General features: G+C 49.0%; 2 long non-coding RNA genes and 6 other non-coding genes across 9 annotated transcripts; 1 reads left to right on the forward strand and 7 right to left on the reverse strand.

Moving 5' to 3' along the window:
* Positions 1 to 1101: 1101 nt before the first annotated feature.
* On the reverse strand, positions 1102 to 1193 carry TRNAY-GUA. The gene is given in 2 exon segments: positions 1102 to 1137; positions 1157 to 1193. It is a non-coding gene; the product is annotated as a tRNA-Tyr (tRNA).
* A 9206-nt stretch (positions 1194 to 10399) lies between these two features.
* Positions 10400 to 10472, reverse strand: TRNAK-CUU. The gene has a single exon. It is a non-coding gene; the product is annotated as a tRNA-Lys (tRNA).
* Positions 10473 to 11528: 1056 nt separating this feature from the next.
* On the reverse strand, positions 11529 to 11600 carry TRNAP-AGG. The gene has a single exon. It is a non-coding gene; the product is annotated as a tRNA-Pro (tRNA).
* Positions 11601 to 12601: 1001 nt separating this feature from the next.
* TRNAI-AAU lies at positions 12602 to 12675 on the reverse strand. Its single transcript has one exon. It is a non-coding gene; the product is annotated as a tRNA-Ile (tRNA).
* Positions 12676 to 13228: 553 nt separating this feature from the next.
* Positions 13229 to 13300, reverse strand: TRNAA-CGC. Its single transcript has one exon. It is a non-coding gene; the product is annotated as a tRNA-Ala (tRNA).
* Positions 13301 to 14665: 1365 nt separating this feature from the next.
* LOC123609545 lies at positions 14666 to 17442 on the reverse strand. Its single transcript, XR_006717818.1, has 2 exons — positions 16677 to 17442; positions 14666 to 15690 (listed from the first exon to the last, which is right to left on the reverse strand). It is a non-coding gene; the product is annotated as an uncharacterized LOC123609545 (long non-coding RNA).
* TRNAK-UUU lies at positions 15129 to 15201 on the forward strand. The gene has a single exon. It is a non-coding gene; the product is annotated as a tRNA-Lys (tRNA).
* Positions 17443 to 19435: 1993 nt separating the features above from the next.
* Positions 19436 to 20207, reverse strand: LOC123609533. 2 transcript variants are annotated; one of them, XR_006717806.1, is made up of 3 exons: positions 20167 to 20207; positions 19921 to 20068; positions 19436 to 19818 (listed from the first exon to the last, which is right to left on the reverse strand). It is a non-coding gene; the product is annotated as an uncharacterized LOC123609533 (long non-coding RNA). The 2 variants fall into 2 exon arrangements; XR_006717805.1 differs by lacking the exon at positions 20167 to 20207 and having other exon boundaries at positions 19921 to 20159.
* Between the last annotated feature and the right edge of the window lie 1816 nt (positions 20208 to 22023).

Below are 22023 nucleotides of genomic sequence, written 5' to 3' on the forward strand. Positions count from 1 at the left end.
AGTGGTTCTCACACTACCCCAATGCAAGAAGCCTGGGCTTCTGTGTTCTGGTATACACCAAAGCTTGAGAATCATTTAAGACTAAAAGTTCTGGAGCACAGGAAGGAATGCAAAAAATTCAAAAAATACAAAAAATTACCAAGGACAAAATTCGCACACAACTCTTCTTTACTTGATCTAATTAGTATCTTTGTAGTTGAGGACTCTCCCACTCGGGAAGTGCTCGGTATCCCATTTTTGAGACAGGGCGCAAGTGGGATTAATATATTTTAATGACATTGGCGCAAAATTAGCAAATGCTTTCTGTTGATAAGCGGAATCTCTATCTTTTGAGCTGATTCCCAAAATGGGTAGAAAGTCCTACCCATTTCTCCCACCTTGTCTGTTATTTTTAATTCTAGGATTTTTGTTTCTCTTCTATCCGTGGTTCTCCACCCCTGCGGCACATGAATGCCACCTGGGAATTTTTAAAACTACCAATGCCTAGGTCGCACCTTCAAAATGGCCCAGGCAGAGGCGCGTTGTAAAACCTGCCCAAGTGATTCTGTGTCCACCGACTTTCCTCAGGCAGGGTTCAAAACCGCTGTTACACAATTAAACCGAGAAGGGGGAGTAGTACCCCTGAATCCCCGAATTTCATCCGGCCCTGACATTGTGGGCGGCTGCCTGCAGTCGAGCAGGAAAAACACCGTCCGGGAGACTCGCGACTCAAATTCCACCAGGGGGCGCGCGTGCCCCACCGATTACCCGCAGGTCGCGTCCTTCCTACGCAGGTACCGTCCTTCCTTCCCGGGTCCCGGGTCCCCCCGGTGGGAGAGCGCGGACGCGTCAGCGGACCCCCAGCCCCGTAGGGCCGCCTCTGCTCCGCCTCGGCAGGGCCCAGGACTTCTCTGCGGCTCCCGCTGTATGTGAAGTGTGCGGCTGAAGCCTGTCTGATCGCGCGTATTAGTCGTCGTTACAGAAACCAGTAATTTTAAAAATTAGATTCGTTGTACAACGGGAATAGTCTTAGGAGACGCACACGGGGATATATGTAGCTTAAATGCACCTTTTTGAGGGTGAGGATTCAAAAAAAAAAAAAAAAGGACGCAAAACACGAATTCCTTCGAGCCGGATTCGAACCAGCGACCTAAGGATGCCCGAGGAGCATTCGCCACTACAGTCCTCCGCTCTACCAACTGAGCTATCGAAGGAATCACACTGCTGAGCGTTCCCGCCGAGGATGCCTTCTCTGCGCGCGCTTGGGAGCCCGTAGGCGCTGGTCCCTTCGCTCGGCCGCGTGGTTTACGGGTCCGCCCTGGCCGCGTCCGCTCTTCTGTTCTTAATCCCGCGCCCCTTCGCGACGGACGCTCCAAGGTCCACTGCCCTGGACGAAGAAGGAAACGGGAGCCTCCACTGGTTTGCAAAAAGCAAAATAAAATAAGGAGGCACAGAAACGGCTAAGGACTTAGCGATGAGCGTTTTCTATGATGAGGAATGAATGTCAGTAACAGATTTTGACTCAACTTAGAAATAGGATTTGAAGTGACTTAAATTCTAACAGGGTCACTAACAGAAGGAGGGGGAGGAGGAAGAAAAGAAGTAGAGGGTTAAGCTCTCCGAAACGCTAAATGTCCTTTCATTGACATTTGTCTTTGTAGACAAAATGGTTTATCACACGAATTCTGAACTCGGCAAAAACATCGATAGGGGGCCAAAACCACGTTTTTAAATTCTTCTCTATCTTCACGCAAGGTAGAAACTAATGTCTTTCAAATACTAGTTAATTTTGCAAAGTGTGAGGTTCTGACCAAGTTTTCTGTGACTGTCTGAAGGTCAAAACGGTCGGTTACTCTCTTGTTACTGAAATCGACCTGCGGTGGCCTCCGACATCAGGAATGTTTTGTCCTTCTTCACATTCCATTAAATGTCATTACACTGTCACCCGATGGAGCCACACAGATGGGGCAAATGACCCCCCTTGGGCAAGTAGATCCTTGAGACCACCTGTGGGACAAAGAAAAAAAAAATTTTTTTTTTTTTTCTGAGTAAGAATGAAAAGCAAGTTAATCACTTAATTTGGCCATTAACCTCTTCAAGTCTTCACGAACCATCTACTTGAAGAGAGGACAGTCCGAATGAATTACATATAAAATTTTATCTCCACCCTAAGCCCAATTGACTAAATGTTATTTTATAGGTGTATTTCATAGTATCCATTTTGTCAACGCACACCTGTCAAAAAGTTAAATGCATCGAAATGTAATAAAAAGCTGCCTTTCATTTTGTCCCGCTCCACGTGAGAAAAGATTCGGAGATGAAAAAGACGGGCCTGAAGGGAGCCTTGAGAGAGGGGGGCAGGTGGCGGTACAGGCAGTAGATGCGAGGGACGCTGAGATGTGTATTTTTGTAGGTGAAGAATCTTGCCTGATTCATGTATGTGAATCTATAACATTCCTTTCTATAGATCTGGAAAATAAAATGCAACCCGGGGTGAAACCGGTTAGAAGCAGGAAAGTTTTGGGGTCCCTTTACGTCCTTCGGGAGTGTTCTCAGACGCAGGTGAGCGTGCGCGCGCCGAACTCCCGGACGCGACGGTCGGAAAGCGGCAGGAGTTCGGGGGACCTGTCGGGGGGCAGGTAGGCCCACCCAGGAAAAGAGAGCGCGCCAGGGCCCCCCTCGGCCGAAGGGGCTCCACACGGCCGCGCCCCGACGGCCGTTTTGGGCGCCCGCCCGGGGGCACTCGCTCGGCCGCCCACTTTTCTGGCTTCTTCACCCGCCCCCTCCGGACGCCGTGCTCCCTTCCTCCAGGTCGGGAGCCGGGGCCGGGGCAGCGGACCGCCGGGCCGCACGGCGGACGGGTGGCCGGGGGTCACGTGGCGAGCGGCGGTCACGTGGCGGGAGGGCGTGGCGCGACGTGCGGCGGGGGCGACCGGGGCCGCGGAGCCGTCCTGAAGGTTCTGTAGTTCGCGCTGTGCACTGCGTAATTTTCCGTCAGATAAAGGTCCTTTCGTGTCAGGTGGGGCCCACGCTGCCTAGCGACAGGTCGCTCTTTCCTTTGTCCCTGCAGTAAGGTTTCCCGCGCGCGCGCTGGCCGGGGGCCCCCGCGGGCTGAGCGAGCTGTGACCCCGCCCCACATCCCGGGGAGAGGGAGGTGGGGGGCGTGCCGTAGTGACCCTGGCCCGGGGGCAGAGACCGGCTCGCCCCAGGTGCAGACTGCGCGTGCCCCGGGGGGAGTGCAGAGCCGCTTCTGTGAAATGTGCTTTAAAGGTCACTGCGTTGTAAGACTGCAAGTATGGGCATTGAACCCTCCTGTAGGTAGGCTCTGTTTAACACAATATAAAAGTAAATAACGAATTTTTGTGGTAGAAATTAGGGCAACAGACATTATTTAGTAGCGTGTATGGTATAATGGAAAGAACAAAGGCTTTGGGGCCACTTAGGCCACTTGGGTTTTTTTTTTTTAATTGAAGTATAAACAGTGGTATGTTAGTTTCAGGGATACAGTGTAATGATTCAAAAATTCTATGCATTCCTGTGGTCACTATGATGAGTGTCGTCACGATCTGTCACCGGACAATATTATCGTAATCGTATTGGCCATATTCTCAACGCTGTACTTTTCACCTCCCTGATGTAATCTTCTACCTGGAAATTTGTACCCCTTTATCTATTTCACTTATTCTCCTGCCCACCTCCCCCTGGCAACCACAAGTTTGTTCTTTGCAACTTGGCGTATTTAAAAGTTTGCTTTTTTGTTGTTTCTTTGTTTTGTTTTTAGATTCCACACATAAGTGAAAGCATATGGTATTTGTCTTTGAATTATGTCCTCTAGGTCCATCCACGTTGTCACAAATGGCAAGTTCTCATTTTTTTCGTGGCTGAGTAATAATCCATTGTATATACATAGTACATCTTCTTTATTTGTTCATCTATCGATGGACGCCTGGGTTGCTTCCATATATGGGCTACTGTGAATAATGCTGCCATAAACATAGGCGCGGATATACCTTTTCAGATTAGTGTTTTCATTTTCTTTGGGTTATTAGCCAGTAGTGAAATTACTGCGTCATAGGGTACTTCTATTTTTAACTTTTTGAAGAACCTCTACTGTTTTTCCACAGCGGCTGCGCCAATTTACATTCCCACCAACAGTGTACAAGGGTTCCTTTTTCTCCACATCCTCGCCAACACTCGCTGTTTCCTTGCCTTTTTGACTCTCGCTGTTCTGACAGGTGTGAGGTGATATCTCAGTGTGGTTTTGCTTTGTATTTCCCTGATGATGAGTGATGCTGAGCACCTTTTCATGTGTCTGTTGGCCATCTGGATGTCTTCTTTGGAAACATGTCTGGGTCCTCTGCCCATTTTTAATCATATTGTTTAGGGTTTTTTGGTGTTGAGTCGTGCAAGTCCTTTATATATTTTGGATATTGGCCCTTTATTGGACATATCACTTGCAAATATTTTCTCCCGTTCGGTAGATTGCCTTTTCATTTTGTTGATGGTTTCTGTCACTGTGCAAATGCTTTTCGGTTTGGTGTAGTCCCAGCTTACTTTTGCTTTTGTTTCCCTTGCCTGAGGAGACAGGTCTAGAAAAATGTTGTGCGGTCTGATGTCAGAGAAATTATTACCTCTGTTTTCTCCTAGGAGTTTTATAGTTTTAGGTCTCACATTTAGGTCTTCCATCCATTTTGAGTTTGTTTTTGTGAATGGTGTAAGAAAGTGGTCTAGTTTCGTCCTTCTGCATGTTGCTGTCCGGCTCTCCGGGCACCGTTTGTCGACAGGCTGCCTTTTTCCCATTGGATATTCTTGCCTCTTTTGTCCTAGTGGGCCATATACGTGTGGGTTTATTTCTGGGTTCTCTATTCCATTGGCCGATGTGTCTGTTTTAGTGCCAGTACTATTCTGTTGTGATTAGTACAGCTTCGTAGTGTATCTTGAAGTGTGTATATGTTATATAATGTACATGGTATATGATATGCATGTTATATATGTATATATACATATATATATATCTTGAAATATGAATTTTATGGGTTTATGATACCTCCAGCTTTGTTCTTCTCTCTCTAGATCGCTTTGACTCCCGGTGGGGGGGGGGGGTCTCTTGTGGTTCCATACCCATTTTTTTGCATATTCCATGGAAAACGCAGCTGTGTTTTGATAAGGCTCGCATTCAATCTGTAGATTACTTTGGGTCGTATGGAGATTTTAACAAGATTGATTCTTCCAGTCCGCGAGTGCGGAACATCTCTCCATTTGTCTGTCTTGCCTTCGGTTTCTTTCATCGGTGTTTAAACAGTTTTCGGAGTATGGGTCTCTCACTTCCTTGGTGAAACTCCCTAAATTTATTCCTAGGTTTGTAATTCTTTTTGGTGCCATTGTAAATGGAATTATCTTCATAATTTCTCTTTCTGCTACCTCATTAGTGTTCAGACCACTCAGGCCACTTTTGAATCCTGTCTCTTCCCCCCTATGTGACCTCTCTAACTTCCCAGTGCCCTGTCCAGAATGGGGGTGATGATAATAAAGATAATACAGGTCCTAAGAGGTATTGTCGTGAATATCCTATGAAATAGCATTCGTAAAGCAGAGTGTATGGGGTGAACTGCTCAGTCCCCCCACCTGCTCAAGCAGGGGAGCCCTCACAGGGCGCTTTGAAAGGTTTTCATCTGGGCCACACCTTTGGGTAAGTCAGAGTGGAAGGTTCAAGAACATACCACATGAAACAAAAAGGTAGCAATAGGTTCAGCAGTGGGGGCAATGCTTTATCCTTCATGAGACCCCTGTGTGACAGGCCTGAAAGAAGGAGGCAACGTTCCAGGGTTGGTTTCATTGTTCTTTGGCGCCATGGTTTAGGCCTCTTTCCCAGAGGCCACGCCCTCCAGTCCAGTCACGTGGACAGATCTCTTGAGCCATAATCTCTGAGAATTGCTGCAGTCCTTCCTTACATTTTCCTTATTTCCTGTTCAGAGAATGATACTGTTCTTTGTTTCTGGAATGCCTAGGCGGTTGTCCCCGGGCTGCTTGCATAGATGAGCACGCGTGCCTAGAGGGTTCTTCCTTTCTCCTGGACCTGTGGCCTCTGACACATTTCCTCCTTTCTTCCTTTCCTCTCCTCACCTAGCGAGGCTTCCAGAAGCACGCCTGACAGATTGCTGTCGGAGCTTCCGGAACAGGCTGAACTAGAACCTCCTGTTGACAACAGTGTGGTTTTGTCCCCCTTTGCTTTTTCTCAGAGACTGACCTCCCGAGTTCGGATCTGTCTCTGGGCTTACACAGCCTTGTAGTCGGTGCCCTCAAATTACGGGCTGATTTGTATTTTCTTTTGTCTCTTTCCTATCTGGCTCCATCCAGCACCATTCCAGCTCTAGTAATGAACAGTCTTGCGTTCCGCTTCCTGAGTGTCTGTCCTGAGGAAAAGCCACCGTAAGGCGGTTTTTCAGCTAATTTAGTCGTGTTTATCATACACTGTTAGATGTATAGAAGGTGGGGTTGGGTTTTGTACAGACAGTGCAGCTAAATCATTCCTTCAACAACCGTTTGACTACCTGCCATATGCCAGAGAAGCTTCCGAATTCCAAATGCCACAGTGTGTTTTGGGTGGGGTTTTTTTTTGGGGGGGGGGTCTCCCCAAAATTCATGTGAAAGCTTTACTGAAGTTTACACCGAACCTTCAGCGTGGCTGTATTTGGAGTAAGGAAGTCAATCGGGTTGAATGAGGTCACGGGGATGGGGCCCTGATGCAGTGGGATTAGTGTCCTCACCGGAAGGGAGCTCACCCCCCTCGCCCTTCTGCGCAGGGACACGATGAGAAGGCGACGTCCACAAACCAAGAAGAGAGCTCTTACCACAAACTGAATCAGCTGGCCCCTCGACCTTGGACTTCTCAACCTCCAGAACTGAGGAAATAAATCTCTGTTGTTGAAGCGCCCAGTGGTGTTTTGTTTTGGCAGATTGGCATAACAAGACCCCCCACTCCCCCGCCAAACACCCTTTGCAGTTCAAGTGTTTTATCGAAGCAGTTAGGTTAGCTGCTCAGGGACAGCCTTGGCCTTGGAGGTGATGCCACAGGTCTTAGATTCAGATATTCAATTTTCAAGTATGTCAATTCAGTTTTAACAATATAGCCAAGGACTAGTAAGAATAGGAAAAAGCAGTCCGTTCCAAGCAACTCAAAGGTTGTTTATAAGCCAGAAATGCAATAAGTTCATTGACAATCGGGTGTGTTTATTAATATTAGCACTATTTGTTTTATCCGTGATAACCCAGTATAGTCCTCGTGGCACCCCAGAAGCCAAAACATTCAGCAGGGGTTGCAGGGTGAGGAAAGGCGGTTCAGGCTTTCCACTAAGACTTGGGGTTCGTCTGCCCACAACACGTGGTCCGGAAATCCTCGGTGATTGTAGACTCTCGCAGGTAGAACATCCGAACCAGATACGAGGTCTTTGTTCCTCGGATTTTGCTTGGTAAACCCGGGTGATTTCGTAACTACCCGGTCCCGTCACCGTCACCTACTTCTTTAAACCCGCCACGCCAAGCCCCTTCATTTCCTAGCGCCAGCTCAAACACAGCTGGGGGTTTCACTGCCACTGAATCAGTTACATTCTCCCAGCGGGGAGATGACAGGCTTCTTGAAGGCCCGGACCACGCTGCGTGTGTTTTCATCCTGAGCGTCCAGCACGAGAAGGGTGTTCATCCGTTGGTCTGGAAGACAGTCAAGGTCAGTGTACCCCTCTAGGAAAGTTCCTTCTTGTTCATCCATGTCATGTCGACTCTTGATTCTCGGTGTCATTGGGTACATGACGGCGGGATCTCCAAACTCTGGGGAATCCACGTGGCGTAAAACATGTGACTCCCGTGCCCGACGACAGATGCAGTTGAGCGGAGCAGGTGAAATGCTGAATAGTTTGGGGACTGAGTGCAACATCACGGGGAGCGAGTGATGGATCAGGGATAGTCATCCAGGCGCCTGGATAAAGAGACAAGGAAGCTTTGGAAGGGGGCGCGTGGAGAGCGGTAATTTGCGGTGACTCCACGGCGCCCAGAAGTGGACAGTCTTTCCACACCGTGATTCCGCGGGGCTGGCGCCAGCTCAGTGGGGCACAGCCAGCCAGCAGCACCGGCGTCTTTACAGCGACACCAGCAATGTTACCGTCTCTTTTTGCTCTGATTATACCCTAGCCGACCTTTCATATGAATTTGGCCTTCACACACACACACACACACACACACACACACACACAGGGCCCCCTAACAGTTTGTTTCTTGGTGTAAATCTACCAAGTCGCCCTCTGACTTTAAAAGTTTTTCTTGACTGTCGTTCGCACCCCCAGGAAGTCCCAGAAATCAGGCCACTTCTCCGCTCCTGCCCTGTGACCCCTCCGGGCTGACTTGACACCTTTGGTCACCAAGAGCCTCCTGACGTGGTCTCCTTGTGACCGCTATTGTCCCCTTGAGATCTGTTCCCGACACGACAGCCAGTTATCCTTTTCAGAGGTGGGTTAGACCCTGTCACTCTTCTGTACAGAAACTTCTGAGATGTATTCCTGCCTCACTCACTCGAAGTCCTGACAGCCTGCAAGGTCTCACATTTTTTGAGACCACACGGCCACAAACATGCCTTTGCCTTCGGCCTGAGTCCTCTATTTAGAAACTCTCCTCGAAAATGACACCGTGGCTCCTGTTTGCTCAAAAGTCCCCTTCGGGAAGCCTCACCTGACAACCCCGTTTCCTGCGGCAGCGTGCCCCCGACCTGATCCCAGCACCCTGACCACCCTCTAACGCCGCTTTTCGTTTAGTTGTGTATTTACTACGCGGAATGTAAGGGGCAGGGGTCGTTGCTTTGTCCACTGATAAATCCCAACCCCCAGCGCACCGCCTGACACAGAGTGGCGCTCAGTGAGCGTGCAGAACGAACAAAGGGACGGGTGTGTTTCATTTGGGGGAATCGGGACCCCATCCCTGCGGAGTCTCCATGCCTGGGAAGAGGAAGGGAGAATGGCAGAAAAGGCCGGCGACGTCAAGTTTCTGAACCCGAGACACCGAGAAACAGGGCTTCCAGTAAGATGCTGACCCCTCGTGGTACTCCAGCCGGGCCAGGCCACCGAATCCGTCGTGTTAAAACGAAACAAACCCCCTCGGAAGCCCTGGTTCCTAAAGCATCAGAGATTCAGCTTCACTAGGGCCGAGCTGGGGCTCAGGACTCAAATTTGCAAAGCTCGCCAGGTGACTCACATGTCCAGCCAGATGTGGATACTCAAGTGAGAGCATTTTCATGAGTTGTCCTGAGGCCTGAGGAGAACATCGGGTCAAGGTTAGGGAAGTGAGAGGAACGTATGTGGTTCATTGTGCTGTGAGAATCAATGAAGAGCTGTGTATGTGTGTGGTTTCTCCATCACGGTCATGGCTGTTTCATCAGTCACTGCCAGTGAATCCACGAACGCTTCAGAGGAATGATAAAGTAAGACAGGCGTGATGGAATTTTCCTAAAGGGACATTTGGAAAAGTCTTGGTCAATTTGACCACGGGAATGGTTTTCAAGTCAGTCAGTGGTGGCAAAATCCACTCCTGTCTGGGGTAATATCGTCCATGCACAGAGCTGACTCGACCTAGTCCCAACCAACATGGATTTGTAGGAGGAAAAAGAGGACACAGTGAGCGAACCTCGGTGGCTGGACTGGGCAGGTTTATTCTAGAGGGTGGAGAGCTCAGAGGAGTTGGGGGTAGAAATGCAGTTTGGCTTTTGAAAAACAAGCCAAAATAGTTAGATGTTATTTTGTAAGCAGTTGCAGTCTATTATGGACTGTTTGGTACCTTCCACAATTAGGTGTATTGTGCTGTCTGGGTGCAGGTGATCAGAAACCGAACCAATGTGTAAGGCAGTGGAAATAGCAAATTCGCCTCCCGTTATTCCGGAATGACGCTTGGGCCAGAAAGTGGAGTTGCGTATCTCAAAAGTCTGCTTGGACATTGTCACCTCTGACCTCTGCCCATCAGACTGTTCCCTGTGTTTGGATCGTTTTTTTCTCCACCTTCAGACTTTAGCTTTGCCAACATCTCTGCGTCCTTCTCCCGCCATCCTAAGCCTTTTTTCGTGCTTCAGAATCATCCCAGGAGCTTAAAAATACAAAGCTCATGCCCTACCACAGACTTGCAATGTCAAGGCAAATCTCTAAGGGGCCAGAAAAATGCATTCCCCGCTAGGGGGAGATGAGGCCCCCTCTGCAAGAGTAAGAGAGCAGGTTAGGCGTAGCTGAGCAGAGCCGTGAACCGCGGCCGCTGCCGGTGATTCCATAATTCCACACATTTAAAAGCGTTGACCTCCCAAACTCCTCTTGCTTGACACTGGGGGGACCTTGCTTCGGAGGTGAGTGGACGGGAAAGGAGTTGAGAATACACAGTGAAAGGAAAAAGTAGCCGCCCAACGTGGGGCTCGAACCCACGACCCTGAGATTAAGAGTCTCATGCTCTACCGACTGAGCTAGCCGGGCAGTTGGTCACAGGTCTTCCCCAATCTATTATGAGCACATACGAATTCTTGGCCCTGTTGCGACTGTAGGGTTCTAGGTCTTGTCTGATTGTTTTTGTCTTCCAAAGAAGACGACGTGAACGTCAAAGTATATAAGCATTATCTGCTATTCTTGCTGTGCAAACCGGCTCACTTTCCCTACCTCGCCACCCTCCCCCCCCCCCCCCCCCCTTCTCACCGACCTGCTGTGAATACGGCACAGAAAGTTTCCCGGATCCGAGGGCCGGCATCTCTGGGTGCTGCGCGAATGCACCCCCATCGCTCTTCCAAGCCCAGGCGCCCCTGCGCCCTCTTTGTGGCCCAACGAGGCACCTCTGGCTGTGGATGTGGCCCCGCAGGCAGTCTCTGCGGGCTTCTCCTCCCACCGCTTGTTCATATTTTGTACTTCCCCACCATCCAGGCTCACACACGCAGAGAAGGGAAAGGGGGTGCAATTTCATTTTAATGTGTGTTTTGTTTACCACTGACCTCAAAAGTTCACTGAACATAATAGATGGTAAACAAATACCTGCTTAGTGAATGTACCAAGAGCACCCCCCAGGAAGCGAGAAAGCGTCCCCTCCCAACGAGGAGGCAGAACCTCAGTCTCCTGAAAGACTGGGGAGGGGGGGGGAGATAGTCACCCCTGTGCGAACGAGGAAAGCCGAAATATCCTGGACGAAGGTTGCCAGAACCCCAACTCTAGAGCTCATTGTCTTATTTTTCCATAAAAAAGTGATGAATGAACGATGGACGACACTGAATGGAGATGTGACTATCGTCTTCCTGCACTTTGATCGGATCACAACCGTGGAGTTGGAACTAACTTGGAGAACCAGAAACATCTGCCTCTGCGAGAGTCACTTTAGAGCCGATGGAACACGGAGTAAAAGCCAAAATTAAACAGTGTTTGTTTCTTTTTAGTAAAAGTCACTTATTGGGATCGAGAGCGTATGCAGCGAACGCGTTTTCACGTGAAGGTCGAGTGGTTTCATTGAACCGTAGCTGCACCCGTTTTTCTGTAAAACAAAACAAAACAGGGCTCGTCCGGGATTTGAACCCAGGACCTCTCGCACCCTAAGCGAGAATCATACCCCTAGACCAACGAGCCGCACGCTTTCTGGCTCTTCTGAATATATTAAATATTTAGTGAATTTCTTTATTTTATCTTTTGCATTTCATTCATATTCGGGTAAATATAACTACGACCGACCCTTACTCTGACCCTCCCGCTCTGTGGCTCCCAGAACTTCGCCGGCTCATCTCGCGACCCAATAATCCCTGTAAGGAGTGAACGGAGCCTTGTTTCTCAAGGGCCGCCGGCCCATCCACTGTAAGAAAAGGCCGTGGCCGCTGAGAGGGCAGCAGAAGCCGGTGCTGCTTGTCACCTCGCGGAGCCGGTCTGTGGGACGACCCCCGGCCGGCCCCCTGCTCCCGGGGTCCCCCGCAAGTAGCCGAGCGCGGGCGTGGCTCGGGGGGCCGTGGGGACGCGGGGTCGAGAATTCAGAGGAGATGAGCTGTGTGGGAAGCGGGGGACACAGTTAAGGAGCCGAAAGCCGGCCGTGGCGGAAAATGAGGCGGACACAGGGGCGTCCCGTCCAGAAATGGCCAGAACGCAGGGGCCGCGGGCGTCGGCAAGCCGGCCCCCAGGACGCGGACGGAAGCAGGGTGGGTTGTGCCCAGCGGCTTGGTCCTTCCTCACGGGGACATCCATTCAATGACGACAACAGGCTTCTCTGCACTCGGGTTCCTCCCCCGCCTGCGTGACCAGCGCTGCCTTCAGTCCGCACGGACGCGAGCCCGCGCCGCGGTGACTGAAGACACTTGTTTGCTCTTTTCGGGGGCAGCGTTCGGCGACGCCGTTTTCCGCCTAATGAATTGAATCACCCCTACAGCGTCCCGGTGCCCTTCTGCTTCTCGGGGCAAACTCTCCGAGCGTGCCCGCTTGCCGAGATGCGCGCCCGGGGCTCCCCTGGGGTGGTCTGCACTTGAAGCAAAAAGCCGCTGTCCTCCCCCGGACCGTGGTCCCCCGCCGCCGCCGCCGCCTCTCCGGGGGACACAAGGGGAGGTCAGCATTCAGGGCGAGTAGACACCGAATGGAAAACGAACCGCTGGCCCGTACGGGGATCGAACCCGCGACCTTGGCGTTATTAGCACCACGCTCTAACCAACTGAGCTAACCGGCCAACTGCGGCAACCGCCTTTCCAAAGTCCTTACAAGAATGTACTCTGGTTATTGTTTATTTTTTTATACTGTAAGTGATGTGGTGTATCCAAGACGTTGAATTTGGCCCCACCGACCTAGACTTCGTCATTCTCCCAAGACTCATCCTACTTTCTTCCTGCGGTGACGCAGCAACGAGGTGGCTAGCAATACCCCCTTATCCTCCCGCCCACCCCTCTGTATTTTCAGGCCAAGATTATCTCTGCCTTTAAAGGCCAGCCAGATACTACAAATAGCCTTTTATTGATAGGTCCTGGGCTGATTGGCAGGTTGCTCCGCTTAGGCCATCTCTTCCCTTGGGTGTTTTTTTCTCTAAGTTGCCAGTTTTATTGGTTTCAGATAAAGATTTCCCAAAATACCTTAGAGTTGTCCTGTTTCCCTCTCTACATACATGATTCTGTATGCAGTGGCTATAAGAACGCCTTAGAAAGTTAACGAAGAGGAGGATACGAAGTCTAATGATAACACATTGTAAAATCATAGCCATAGCTTCCGATGGGGCAGGGAAAACAGTTTGGAGATGCCGGGGATCGAACCCGGGGCCTCATACATGCGAAGCATGCGCTCTACCACTGAGCTACATCCCCAACGATACAGAGCATCTCTTTATAACTCTTCCCAATTCTTTCAACCTTATTTTTTTTTTCCCCCAGCAATTAAGATTTTCTTCAATACTAAAGTTAAATTTTCCTTTATTGCTTCAGCAAAATCATGAAATGGTTAAAGGGACAACATCAGTATTCCGAGCGGAAGAAGCTTTCCGGCCATCGGACCCTTGTCAAGCACTTAACCTAGAGATCGAAGGAGGGAACCAACGACTGAAAAATCTGAGAAAAAGGAGAGAGGACCTCTAGTTTCAAAGTTTCTTCCTTTCCTTTTTTCCTTTCCTTAAGGACGGCTGAGGGGCACTGCAGCCACGTTAGGCTGACTATGGGCTGATAAGATCACTGCAAATTTGCAGCTGAACTGAGAGAGAAGTGGAAGAAACGAATGAGCCCCAGAACAAGGGATATATGTTTCCTTGAAGATAATAAACTGGCTCTAGAATTAACTACCCGAGGAAAGCCTTCCGCCTAGATAAAAGGATACTAGTAATACAGGGGGCTCGAGACCGCACAGAGCAGAAGGTCTTCTAGGGTCACAGTTTGCCTTGGGACTCAGGGCGTCCAGGGCTAAAATTGAGAAGCTTTAGTCACCCCACTCCCCTCTCGGCCACTCCCACAATCCAGAGTTTCCAGCCCAAAGCCCTAAGCGGGCTTCCAGAAGGATGGACCTCCTCTCCTCGCGCCTGGCGCCGGAGGCTGAGAAGACGAGGGAGGAGTGGGGCAGCAGAAGGCCTCCTGCTTTCTCTTGGACCCTTGTTCCCAGCCCCTGGAAATGTTAGGGTGCCCTAGAGTCTGCAGGGCCCGTTTTCAGTGATCACTAGAATCTCTTGCCCAAACTGTGCTGGTCCGGAAGGACACCCACTGAGAAGATGATTAAGTAAACAGAGATACCTAAGTAAAGCTGCGACTGGTTTGTTTGTTTTTTAAGTCCTGAAGTTTCAATTCTATGACGGAAGTTTCCAGGGTATATTGTTCAGGAACTTTGAAACACCTTAATAGATGCCAAATTATAAAGAACGGGAGAGGGAGCATAAACCCCAAGTTCAAGACAGTGTGTATCCGGGAGAGATGAAGAGATAAACGACCCTGGAGGGACACACGAATGTGGGTCATTACTGTCTAAGCTGAGAAATGCACACGCGGACGTGCGCGGTATTCTAACTGGTGCCCTTTAAAGTGCATACACGTGTAAGGTGTGAGCAACAGAGGACGCTGGGTATGTGGGCACTCTGTATGTTTTTGCAACCTTTTGGCACATCTAAAACTATTCAAAAATTAAAAGTTTATTTAAATTTAAAAAGTTAATAAATAAATAAAGACAGCGGAGACCCAGCACAAAATCAAACCGCTTCCTCTGGCTCTCGACCCATATTCAGATATCCAAAGTGCCGCCTAAAAGGTGATTTAATTGCCCCTTAAAGCGCTGGTGTCATGTTGGCTTCCTTTGGAAAGTGCTCTATTTGGGCCCAAATGTAGAATATTTGAGATATTTTTCTGGGAAGCCTAGAAACTGAGGACCAGTTGCACAGAATTCTATACAGTATAATATCTAGTATTGATCCATGTATATAGAGAGAAAGAAAACATTATAATAAGGGGCAACATTATAATTCATATAATATAGTTAGATCAGGGTATTAAAGAAGACTTTCATTGTGACTGAGTTTCTATGCTAATTAGGGTATTAACAAGCATCTTGTGAATGAATACCTCTAAACCGGAATCACCGGTGAAACTTCCAGAAGAGTTTTCTCCTTCAAGTTTGCAGATAAATTGACTATAGTTGATGTGTTAAGGCTTCAGCATGTGAGCCCGGATAGCTCAGTCGGTAGAGCATCAGACTTTTAATCTGAGGGTCCAGGGTTCAAGTCCCTGTTCGGGCGTCAGCACTTTTATGTTGTGTTTGTTTCGTTTTGTTTTTTCCCGTCTCCATTCCTGCATTTTAATCCCAGTAAATAGTAACAGGAAGGAAGATAATCTCAAATCACAGGCTCTGATGTCACTAAAAAATGAGAGGGGATTCTGAGCACAGCACAGAATAACCTAGGACCTGTTCAGAAAACAAGAAGGGCCTTTCAGACAGGTGTCTGGAAGGCACACCCACAAAACATTTCCTCCAGAGCATAAGGGAAAGTCTCATTGACAATGGTCACAAGTTATCAAAAGTCAAACTCTTATTTGAAAAGCAACAAAAGCACAGAACTGTTCCCTCCGTCCCACGCCGGAGGGCTCCTCTCTGCCGCGGCTCTGCTCGGCTCCGGGGAAGCCCAGGTAAACTACTGGGCTACGGGGTCAGCACTTAGAACTCAGGGGCTGGTGGCCTCGGCTTCCACACTTTTTTGGCCATGACTCGTTTGAGCTTTAGTTTACATCTGGACCCAGACGTACAAAGACAGGAGGAAGAAAATGGCCTGAATTACCACTTACTCTTACGCATTCATTGCCTTCTGATATTTCAGACTCTATCCTCTTCTTTCCAATTAAACACACACCATTAAACTGATTTTGCTCCCCCCTCGTTGGGAAACACGGGGCTTGGAGAAATCACAAAGATGAAATGTGACATATAGCACAAGGTGACGGGTCCTGTGCTGCATAACCTGTCCCTTGCCCTAAATCCAAGTCCCCTCTCCTAGAGTGACCCCAAACCTCAAGTCACCCGAGCTCACTGCCATCAACACCATCTCTGCCCTGCTAGGAACCACGGAAGGAACAGAACTTGAAAGCCCCTGAAGGAGACTCCATTTGGGAATCGCCCAAAGAAGAAATTTCATCCTAAGTGATCCAGAGGATGTCAGAGAAAGGGGATTTTACAATGCTATGAAAAAAAATCACCAAAGTTGCTACGAAACCTCTGGAAAACCCTAACAGAACACTTCTTGTCCGGTGCCTTGGGGACACCGTAGGCAGAATGTCAGCTTCATCATATGAGGGCCTCGGGCTCAATCCTCAGAAAAAGTATAGCACTCTGCAAAAACAAACAAAACACAAAACTGCAGAAGTAATCCAACACGATCGTCACTCTTATTGCCATTAGAGTCACACAAGAAATATCTTCTCTAAGCGCCTGTCGCTTCATGAAATTGTTTCCTGCCTATAAGGAAACCCACTTGGGTTGTGACCCCACAACGTTTCTTTATAACACTCAGAGCTTTTCAAAAGGAAAAAACACCTCCATTAACGTGACCTAAACACAACAGGGCAAGCGTCTCTCACAACCTTTTAAAAATAAGCAGCGGGAGGAAGTCACAAAATCGAATATTAAATCCAAAAGGATTGCAACGTGGTCTCAGGGCACCAGGCGGTAAAAATAATAAATGTTGAGTGGCTACACTGTTCAGGAAGACGAAGGACTTACCAGACAGCAGTGCGTGTAGTTAGACGAGAGTCAAAAGACTTCCTTTCTTTTCTCAGTCTTTGGGGGAAGCTTGGGACGGAAAGAAAAGGCAACCCCTTGAACTTGCACATCTTGCACCCTGGATCTTTAGTGGGCTGAGAGAGCAGCCACAGGGTGGGTGTCACCTGGGCTCCAACAACAGGAATCCACCTTCTGCAATCGCTTGATTGACCGACTTGCCAAGAATGTTGTTCCAGTTCCAGTAGGCAAGCGACTCATATAAAATTATAAAATGGCACCGGATTAAGCTAACAGACGAACTGTATTTCCATTCGACACTATTGTCCCGATCTCTTAACGGGTTTCCATCGGTTTTCAAACACCGAATACTCAACTAGTCCTCATCATTTGCTTTACCAGACAAAACCACATGTGTGGCTGGCACCCTCCGCTCAAGAGACCCAGCTACCCTGAGGTTGGTGCCCAGAGGAAAACAGCTACTAGAAATGCCCATGGGTCATTTACCCTTCTGTTGGGCAGGTGAGTTGAGGCGAACCATCAGATTTAAACTCCCCAAGCCAAGTTTTCTTTCTATTGTTTATTGAAATGTAAAACACACAGCAAGAGTGTACAAATAACAAATGTACATCTCAATAGATCTGTGGATGTTCTTTGATGCTTCTGGTCTATTGTATTGAGGAGAACATACCCTCCACCAACTCATCCAGTCTCTGAAGACTTTGTGAAAGAAAGAAAGAAAGAAAGAAAGAGAGGGAGGAGAGAAAGAAAGAAAGAAAGAAAGAAAGAAAGAAAGAGAGAAAGAAAGAAAAGAAAGAGAGGGAGGGAGGAAGGAAGGAGGAAAGAAAGAAAGAAAGAAAGAGAGGGAGGGAGGAAGGAAGGAGGAAAGAAAGAAAGAAAGAAAGAAAGAAAGAAAGAAAGAGAGAAAGAAAGAAAAGAAAGAGAGGGAGGGAGGAAGGAAGGAGGAAAGAAAGAAAGAAAGAAAGAAAGAAAGAAAGAAAGAAAGGGAGGAAGGAAAGAAAGAGAAGAAAGAAAGAAAGAAAGAGAGAAAGAAAGAAAAGAAAGAGAGGGAGGGAGGAAGGAAGGAGGAAAGAAAGAAAGAAAGAAAGAAAGGGAGGGAGGAAGGAAGGAAAGAAAAAGAAAGAAAGAAAGAGAAAGACAGAGAGGGAGGGAGGGAGGAAGGAAAGGAAGGAAAGGAAGGAAGGAAGGGAGGGAGGAAGGAAGAAAAAGAAAAAACTCAACTGGTGAAGCAACTCGGTGTTGGGACGTAATCCTTCATGAATCTCTCACATTTCTTCATGTATTGCTAGCAAGGCAATGAATGCCCCCTTTGTTCTGGATTTTCTTTCCAAGGATGCTTGCACAGCAAACACTCTTGGAAGACAGACAATGTCTCTCCAGAGCAATGGACAGGCTTGCTTACATCCATGGGTTTAGGGTTTCTCTCTTGTAACAGAACCCACACGTGTACAGATGCCATGGTTTTGCCCTCTGCAAACTAGAGCCAGGGAACCAGAGGAAAAAATGCTGATAATCCAGTGATTGCTATACTAGAATAATAGACTTTCCATTGTCTCGGACCCAGGAGTCTCGTGAATTACACCAGCGTCCGTGAAACTGCATGCGGCAGGTTTAGCTGGCACGTTGGGTAAAACTTTGGACCCTTCACATTTCTTGGTGCTCATCAACCCCACGCTCCCTCCTTCCTTCTGCATATTCCTTACCTTGGTTAGTTACACAACCACCCACATGAATCCAAAGCTGGAAGTTAGATGCCCTCTCAGACTCCTTTCCTTTCCTCGCCCCACTCCTCCGTATCCAACCCATCACCAAGTCTACCCTTTAAATACTCAAGAGGAAGTGGGGGCAGAGAATTTTGTGAAAAGTTCCTTTCCTGCTCCCATCCTATCACCCAAATTCAGGCTCCCGCCACCTCTGTGGGGAGTATGACAATCATTGTCTAGCTATCTTTTTCAGCAAAGGGGACAGCTGATTTGCTACTTCCTCATCTCTAGGGCTGAATAAAGCAGTCTATTTTCCAGTCAGGAAACCTCTCCTTCCAACATCCTCCCTCTAATTCCACCATCCAAAGCCCAAGTGACACAGAGGTTTTTGTGAACTGCAAGTCTGGACAGGCTTTCCCCCAGGGCTGAAGCTTTTAAGACAGACGGGATAAAATCTGAAATCCTTCGCAGGAGAAAGGCCCTTTGTGAATTGCTTTGTGTCTAATGTATTCTCCCCCATCCCATGCCTCTTTGCGCTTGTGCGTTATCTAACCACAGCTTAACCGGTCGCTGCCGGGGCAGTGGAATCAAAGGTGGTGCTTAGAGCTAAGTCCTTTGTGCAAAGGCTCCTTTAAGTCTTTCTTCGCAGGGATGTATGATTTAGAAACTGTGGAGCCAAACCTCGGAGCCTTTCACTTGTGTTTTTTTTTTTTTTTTTTTTTTTTTTTCCTACTTTTCCTCAGATGGGAGAGCTTTTTCTCCACCTCTGGAGAAAGGCCTTCTCACTCTCTGTTGAGGACAAGGCCCTTGTGCCTGAGCTGTAGCCGTGGCCACGATCGAAGCTCTCTAACTGCTGAATAAATCAAGGGATTGCCCCCTAAAATTATGTCATCATGCCTGAGTCCCCCCTTTCTCCTCACTTTGCAACCCCCGACTCCCTACACCCACCAAACTTTCCCTTCCCTTATCCCGCAGCTGGAGGGTGCGGACAGCACTCCTTAGCACTCACATCTAAAGGCATTCGTACACACAAGTAGATGCAGATATGTTATTTACATAGCGGATTACACATTGAGGTCGATGCACAAGTAACCAAAGTTCATGCAGTCAATAATACTCTATTACACAGCTGCCAGTTTTGCTAAGAGAGTAAATCTGGAACATGCTCATCACCCAGAAGGTTTTTTGTCACTGTGTAAAATGACAGACGTTGGCCACACAATGGCAGCGATCATTTCACAAGGTGCACAGACACCGAGTCCCTACGTGGGGCGGCTGAAACTAACACAGTATTCGTCAACTGTACCTCGGTCAAAAAGTGAATTAAAAAACGCCTGAAGCCATGGGCTCCATTCTGATTCATTTTGGGGTCCCTCCAACACTTCATGTGATCGGCGTTACCCCGGTTCCCCGAAAGAAACCTGAACGGGCACAAGCAAAGTAATAAATTGCCACTATCCACTTCTCTGGGGGTCCCTCAACGGGCCAGACACCGCGTTAAGCGCTTTTGCAGGGTTTCTTACCTTGGGGACTGGTGAACATTTGCACCTTTCAGATCTCCGAGCTGGAGCTGAAATCTGGCTGTACCCTTAACCTAGGAACGTAGGGAGCCAACCACCGTCAGGAGTGTCTGTGGTTCCGTCACCAGCAGAAGTCACAGACATTTTCCCACTGAGGAGAACAAAGGCAGGAGAAATGTGGCTTCAATTACACCTTCTCACGACCTGCATCCACTGCTAAACGCCTGAGGCCCCCGGAAAGGAACTCACCGCTGCCTTGCTGTCGCTGTTGTATTAAAAACAAAAAGCAGGGGCGCCTGGGTGGCTCAGTCGGTTAAGCATCTGACTTCAGCTCAGGTCATGATCTCACGGTCTGTGAGCTCGAGCCCCACGTCGGGCTCTGTGCTGACAGCTCAGAGCCTGGAACCTGCTTCGGATTCTGTCTCTCCCTCTCTCTCTGACCCTCCCCTGTTCATGCTCTGTCTCTCTGTGTCTCAAAAATAAATAAACATTAAAAAAAAAAAAAATTAAAAAAAAAAAAAAAAGCAGCCTTAACCACAGCCAGGCCCCCAAGGCCCTGCAGGCGCTGCGTTCAGCGGACAGAAATTTCCTTAGAGACTCAGGTTATCTCTACCTTCCCGCCCTCCACAAACCCAAAAACAGAGAACCCGGCACTCCTCGCAAACCCCAGGGCAGCTCTCCCTGCCCACGGGTCCTGTCCCCGGGCGGTTATATACAATCACCTTTTGGCACCCAAGACGTCTCCAGACTTGTTTCTTGGCCGCTGGCTCACGACCCCCAAACCGCCCCCCCCCCCCCCCCGCCAAACCCATCTACACTGCAGGCCTCACTATCTCCAAGTCTCACGGACGGGACCGGGACGGGCCCCGGGGGGCGGCGCCAGCACGGGAGGCTCTGAGCAAGAGAGGAGAAAACGTGGGAGACCAGCCCGGAGTCCTGAACATTCTGTCCCCCGGTTCCCAACCGGCGGTGAAACTTGGGGGAGGGGAACCCAACCCCTAGGGGATGGCGGCTGTCCTCTCTGTCTCTGTCTCTCTCGAGCCGCCTGCTCTGGTGTCTCGAGATCGTACTTTTCCCTTTTTTTTTTTTTCAACGTTTATTTATTTTTGGGACAGAGAGAGACAGAGCATGAACGGGGGAGGGGCAGAGAGAGAGGGAGACACAGAATCGGAAACAGGCTCCAGGCTCGGAGCCATCAGCCCAGAGCCCGACGCGGGGCTCGAACTCACGGACCGCGAGATCGTGACCTGGCTGAAGTCGGACGCTCAACCGACTGCGCCACCCAGGCGCCCCCGTACTTTTCCCTTTAATAAACTTTCCCGCTTGTGTGGCTGGTTGTGCTGCACGCCTGTTCTTGAATTTCTTGTGACAAGACCAATACCCTTCGGGGACTCCTTGGGTGGGTCTTCCCAGGTCACCCCAGGGGTGGGTGGAGTCCCCAGGCCCCGGGGTCTTCCCAGTTCACCCCGTAACAGAACCGGGAGGGACAGGGGTGGATCCAGAAAATACGTCTCCGTCCTTCGGCTTTCTGGCTCTGCCAGGACCATTGACTCACTTTCGAGGGTCAGAACTGTCATTCTGGAAAACTCTGTATCGCTCCGTCTATTTGGTGTCAGACACCCACGTGCTTAAAATATTCACGGACCAGGGTGTTAACTGAGGAATTTGCAGACAGGAAAAGTGGGCAGAGAGGTTTCAGGACCGATATATTATTTCCTAATTTGCTCTCCCCGCTTAGAAATATTTGGCTAAGACCCTAGCCTCTCTGTACAGAAAAAAAATAATAATAAATAACCCTTTTCTAGCTTTGTGGTGCTAGAGATACGCTGAAATTCTAAATTCCATATGACCACTTGATGAGGGAAACGAAGGCAAGAGAAATGCCGTTTAAATCTCCTTGCCTCTTGCAGCCGACTGCTAGATGTGCAGACCGTGACCTTGAGGACCTCATGGCCGCCCTGCTGCCTTAATGTTTTTGTTTCATTAAAGACTAAAAGCAACCTTATCTTAACAGCAGCTGCCCCTCAACGTCCTGAAACCTTGCTTCCAAATTCCTCCGAGACTGACTTATCCTCACGCCCACTGACTTGAAAGTATGTAGCCAGT

The sequence above is a fragment of the Leopardus geoffroyi genome, chromosome B2, assembly GCF_018350155.1.
Source record: "Leopardus geoffroyi isolate Oge1 chromosome B2, O.geoffroyi_Oge1_pat1.0, whole genome shotgun sequence".
NCBI lineage: Eukaryota > Metazoa > Chordata > Mammalia > Carnivora > Felidae > Leopardus > Leopardus geoffroyi.